The sequence below is a fragment of the Otolemur garnettii genome, unplaced genomic scaffold, assembly GCF_000181295.1.
Source record: "Otolemur garnettii isolate 467f Iridium unplaced genomic scaffold, OtoGar3 scaffold00123, whole genome shotgun sequence".
Taxonomy (NCBI): domain Eukaryota; kingdom Metazoa; phylum Chordata; class Mammalia; order Primates; family Galagidae; genus Otolemur; species Otolemur garnettii.
Window position 1 is genome coordinate 4,105,857 of NW_003852518.1, and position 6,223 is coordinate 4,112,079.

A 6,223-nucleotide genomic window follows, 5' to 3' on the forward strand; every position below is an offset into this window, starting at 1 on the left:
GATTCTCTTGCCTCAGCCTACCGAGTAGCTGACACTACAGGCGCCTGCCACTATGCCCAGCTATTTTTTTGTTGCAGTTTGGCCGGGGCTGGGTTTGAATCCACTACTCTTGGTATATGGGGCCGACATCCTCCTCACTGAGCCACAGGTGCTGACCGGCACATCCTTTTTATTATATTTTTCATTCATCTGGTGATGAGGGCAGGTTGGACATCAAAATCAGATTCAGGAAAGCTGTCTGTAGCATTTCTGTTTATTTGGCAAACTATCCTTTACAATTCTTGCTTACTTAAAAAGTTTTTTCTTCTTGATTTCTAAGAATCTATTATGAATACCAAATCTTTTTTATCCATCAGAGTTTTTACCCATTTTTGACCTCTAAAACTGTCCATTTCTTAATTTTCCACCACGTATGTTGCAGATCTCCCAGTCCGTTGCTTGGTGTCTAATTTTGTTTCCAAGTTTGGTTTGGCCTGCTCTCCCCATCTTTTCACGTAGCTTGTGTTCTTGTTCCTTGTTGGAGAGGAGCCTACTCTCTGCAGTGTCACAGAGATGTTCTTGGATATTTTATCCTCACAATTCATTTCTGTTTTTCCAGTTCCAATCCAATTCCCTAGTGGACGTACCTGCAGTGCATGTTAGTATGTGTTTCATGGAGTCACACCTTTTTCCGGCCCTGTTGCCTGGTCCCCATTTCTGTCTCAGTTGTGACGGAATCCTCTCCCATGCTGCGGTCCCTCCTGTGGCTGAGCCCAGGCAGGCGTCTGTCTTTCACAAAGTTTGTTTTGTCCTGCACATAGCACTTTATATCGTTTAGCCTTGCCTGGTATAAGCATTTTCACATATTAAATTTTTATAGATGATGACTTCTCAGTAGCTACCTATAATATTTTATTCACAAATACATAATTTTTTCTTTTTATTGCTTAGGTAAACTTTTTTTTTTGGTGACAGAAGGGAATCTTGGATATCACTCTGTTCTGTTCCTGGTTTTGGACAGCAGAATGGGTACCAGAGGGAACATAAGTACCCAGGACCCCAACTGCCAGCCGCCCCTGGACGGACGCCCTTTGTCCTGGTGTGGCTCCTGGGAGGTGTTTGTTTTCTTGCGGATAAGCATGAGTGGAGCCCCAACTATTGCACCAGGTGTGGAAGAGCCTCTGTGTACTGCTCACTGGTGTTTGAGTCCTGCCCTGTGAGATGCATTCTGCCCACGTGGAGCCAGGCGCGTGGCTGATTCTGGCTTCCTTGAGTCACACGCAGCGGTTGACCTGCTGTGTCGCCCAGGGCAGGTGCTTCTGCTCTGTGCTTGATGTTGGTACAGTGGTGCTCGAATACTCCTTTTTCTCAGGTCACTGTGGGAGCAGGTGGGATGAGGCAGGTAAAGCACAGGCAACCGCATGGCAGCATTCGGGCGGCCGACTCGTGGAGCTCCCTCCGGCCGCCCCTCCCATCTGCAGGCCCTTGTCTTCTCCCGTCTGGGGAGGCCAGCAGGCTCTAGGCCGTGCCTACGACGGGACTCAGCTTTGGAACCTGAGTTTTCCAGGTTCCTGTAAGTGGGTGGCATCCAGAGAAGTCCCTTTACTTCTTGTGTGTCATTCACAGGGGTAGGAGGCCTTCTCCAGCAGCCCCTGGGAGAATTCACTTACCTTTTTGTTGGTGTGAATGGAGTTGCCCTCAGTGGCATAAGCCAGCCCTCCTCACACTGTCGGTCTCAGGACAACTGCTGCTAAGCCCTGAAAGAGACCCCAAAGAGCCCTTGTTGATGTGGTTTACATTCACCCCTATTTGCCATGTTAGAAATGGAAACCAATGAATATTTAAAATGTCTAAGTCATTTAAATGCAAGTGTCTCATGCCTTTAAACCCAACACTTGGGGAGACCAAGGCAGGAGCCTGGGAGTTGGGGACCAGCCTCAGCAGCATAGCGTGACCCTGACTCTAAGTAAGTAAGTAAATAAAAGCAATAGTAATGAACCAATTTTATGTTAATTTGAATAATATTTTTTTTAAATGAAAAAAGTGACTGTATTTTGGGCAGTGCCTGTGGCTCAAGGAGTAGGGCGCCAGTCCCATATACCAGAGGTGGTTGGTTCAAACCCAGCCCTGGCCAAAAACTGAAACAAAAATATCAAACAAAAAAAGTAACTGTATTTTTCAAAACAAAAGAGTGAGAAGAGTGGTGTTGTTTTGTTTATTTATTTATTTTGGGGATTATGTTATGCAGCTTAAAGCCTCCTCCTGCCTTCCGCATTCAGTCTTATATATGGTGTTCAGTTTGAAGAAATCCAGCCCCATGCAGGTAGATAATTGGAAAAGGAAGAGTTTTAGTAACCTTGTCAGAGTATTGTGAATATTCTGTTGTGGTTCACTGGGGCGTCTGAAACCCTATCAGTTCTGTTAAAATCCTTTGGCCTGTCCTGTTCTTTGAGCACCGGCTGTTTGGAAGGTGTTGGTCTGCAGACGGAGCTGCAGATCTGTCAGATGTTCACAGATTCATGATGCAACCTCAGGAAACCCCCACATTGTTAACGACACTATTGGTTTTAATGGAAAACTTCTGGGGGCTGTCAGGTTCTTGGTGATGGATACAAGTCTTCTAAAATTCTAATTTTCACTCAGGGTCTTGAATGTTGTCATTGGTTTATTAGGACAGGCCCACTTTGTTTGCTTTTGAGAAAATGACAAGCACTTATTGTGAGTAAACTATACTTGGTTTCTCAGGAGTTCTTACAATTAAAAATAGTGACCAGTGTAGCTGCCGGCTCACATCCACAGGGCTGTCCCCAGCGCTCCATCCTGCCTCCTAGGCGAGGCGTGCTGCTCACACACTTCCCCTTTGGTTTCACAGAGCAGTAAACAATGTTTATTCAGGGATCAAGATTTAGTCAATTAATAATTTGTGTTGCTTCTTCAGGATATCCTCAAGTGAAACTCAAATTTTTTTTTAAAGAATAGAATGGCTGCTGGTACAGGTTGGTATTGTTGACTGCATGCCTGTGAAGGTGCTGGACTCTGATGTACCATTGGTGCCAATGTCAACATGAGACAAAAACCAAGAGACACCTTAGCCTAATTCAGAAAATGGTTTTGACTGTGTCAACCTTCTGGCAGGGACTGGGGACCCTAGAAGTCCGCAGACTCCCTCTAAGAGCAGGATCTGACCTTACACCTGGGGCGACCTTTCTGTGAATCGTACAGGGGTAGTGGGCACAGCTGGATTAAATAAAATTCTGTGGGTAAGGAGAAAGTGGAAATGAGTCCCGAGGAGGCAGCAGACAGCGACCATCGTGTTACCCAACAGAGAAGCAAAACTTCCTAAAATCTCCTCTTACGCAACAAGTGCATAACGGTTCCCAAAGTTGTGTCTCTGGGTAATTGTTTTGGGTGTGGGTGAGGTGCAGGGGCTGGCTGGGGAATGTGTCTCAGGGTATACCCTCGGATAGTACAGGCGAAAAGGAAGCAGGCTGCACCATGCAGGTGGCTGGGGGTCTCAGCAGGGGAGCTCAGGAGTCCCTGAACACAAGGTCACCTGAAGGCTGGAGAACGAGGTCTGCATCCCAGAAACCCCAGAGCCTGGCATTGGATCATGAGGGATCCTGGGTGCTCAACGTCCAGAAGGCAGGGAAGCTGTAATGGAGAGAAACCCTCTAGGCAAGAGTTTAAAAAGCAGAATCTATCTATTTAAACAGTATCCTCAGGGACTTTGAATGGGTGATGACAGCCTGATAGAGCGTCATGCCAACGCTGTTCTGTGTACATGTACCAGCAGTTCTGTGAGCCCTCTCAGTGAACTGTGTTACAGGTGGAGAAACCCAGCCCTAGATTCTGGGGGACTCTGTCCTTAAGCTTGGAGGATGATTGGATGATTTCAGCAGGAAAAAATTTGTCAAGTCCTTGAGGGAGCAAAAGAGAAGGGATAATGGAGCTTGAGATTTGCTGTTTAATGAGAGGCGTGTTGCCTTTAGGGTGAATAGGATTCTTTCTACATAAGTGAAAGGAATGAAGTGCCGGGAAATGATGAACGTATTTACAGAACTGTTTATGCCATCTAAGTTTAAGTCCGCCAGTAATGGTTTGGGGAGGCAGAATCATAGCCTTAGAACAACCCAGAAATGGTTGGATTTGCCTGTTGGTTTTTGTCTGGGCATGGAGTGGAGAGTCTCTATTTTAGAACCTGCCCCTGTTTCACTCCTTAGAGGAACTGCTGCACTTTCTGAGAATAATGCTCCTCTACTTTGGGTAACACAGGACCATTCATACAATTGGAAAGTCCAAAGTAGACAAGCTGCCAGCTGGTGAAGGAGGTGGGTCGTAGCTTCTGGGGTCAAAGTGAATGTGTGCGTTTTGTCTCGTGGGGCCTGGCTCTTTGGGGATGCATTCTGAGGGGAGTCTCAGTGCTCTCTGGGGGCTCCCGTTCCTACCAGAGTCTTCACAGCCCAGAGTCCCCTGGTAGTGACCAGGTGACGAGGACCCTGCTGTGTGTGGCCCCGCTGGGAGTGGGCTTCTGAAAGCAGATCTGGAACAGGTCAGGGTCTGTACACAGATGTGTCTCATCCACAACCCCAGCCTCCCATTGGTAAAATAGGCAAAGATGAGTAGCTCCTTCCTAGGGTGTGGTGACAGTTTGGCTTTGTGGTTAAAGCTCTTAGACACTGTGTGTCTGCTTCTGCTGCTAGTGTTGCTATGGGAAGAATGTGGTGATGCACACACAGACACTGTCCCTTGCTGGACATGTGGAGAATGCCCTGAGATGTTATAACAAGTGGTGGGGTCCTTGGCACAGAGGGTGAGGAGAATTCTAGGCATGGAGGCAGCTGAGCAAGGCCAGGAGGTGGGCATAGGACAGGGTAAATAAAGAGCTGAGGTTGGTGTGGGCATGAGAGGAACGGGAGGTGGAAGTTTTCTCCTGTGGGTGGCAGGATTTGAAACTGGGCTGGGACACTGTTCGATGGGTGGTGAGCACACTGCCAGATGAAAAGCCAGACTTGAGGCAGAGACAGGTTGAAGCCCAGCTGCACTGGCCATTGCGGCCACTTTGGCTCTCATGATTTCTCCCTGAGGGGCTACTTAGGGGAACAAATGAGGTATCACACAGGAAAGTGTCCTGCATGGGCCTGGGGCGGTGCCGGCCAGAACTGGGCTGCAGCGGGGTGGACGGCTGGATTGCTACCTTGACGATGCCCCATGTTGCCAGCATTCCGGTAGAAAGTCTTCGTCCACACATTCATAAAATTTTCAGTGTCGCCTTCCTACTTGCTGGAAACAATGGCTCTACCTCTCAGGATCACAGCCTTAATGCCTGGGCAATTTCTGTGACTTCACTAAGATTATTGAATTTAATGATTTTGCCTTACACTGGCGAATGGCTCTCTGTGGTTGAGGAGCCGTCCACCATGGATGCCTCACACCATTGCCAGCCCTCCACAGACCACTGTCCTCTTCTGTGTGAGTTGGTGTGTTGTGTTATCTCCTGCTGCATGACAAATGACCCCCAGAATTAAGTCTAAGGCACAACAGCAAATACTTATTACATGTATTTTTCACTGTTTCTGTGAACTTGCAGTTTGAGACTTAGGTCTCTGAAGGGTCTTAGGGTCTCTGAAGAAGCTGAAGGCTTGCTGGGACTGGTGTTCCTCTTCCCGGGTGGCACATTTCTGTGGCCTGGGAGCTGGGACTGGCTACTGACGAAAGGCCTCAGTTGTTCTCCTTTTGGGCCTCCCAGCATGACGTCTGGCTCACTGCACAGTGAGTGAGCCTGGAGACGAGGGCAGAAGCTGTGACGCTAAATTAGCCACAAGAATCACACACCATCCCTCCTGCCACGCCACCTTGTCACACAGGCTGCTGATTCACTATGGCAGGGGACTGCACACAGTGGTGGGGGCCAGAAGGTGAGGATCACTGAGGCTGTCTCCAAGGCTGACTGCTGCGGGATATTGTGGTCCAGTCAGATGGTGCTGGGCATGTGTGGGGCCAGGAGAATTCTCCCTTCTGGCTCTCAATCACCCAGGGGCCAAAGGCCTTGGAACTACCCATCTCCTTGTCTCAGGAGTCTCTCCTTGTCTCTTGGCCTCTGTCCAGGACTGGCTTCTGTCTGGGATTTTTTTTTTTTTTTTTTGAGAGAGAGCCTCAAGCTGTCCCCCTGGGTAGTGTGCCGTGGCATTACAGTTCACAGCAACCTCCAACTCCTGGGCTCAAGCGAGTCTCCGGCCTCTGCCTC

General features: G+C 48.5%; 1 protein-coding gene across 3 annotated transcripts in view; it reads left to right on the plus strand.

Annotated features, from left to right (window-relative positions):
* TNS3 (tensin 3) overlaps positions 1-6,223 on the plus strand; it is a 311,621-nt gene that overhangs the window by 66,606 nt on the left and 238,792 nt on the right. The window lies entirely within an intron of this gene.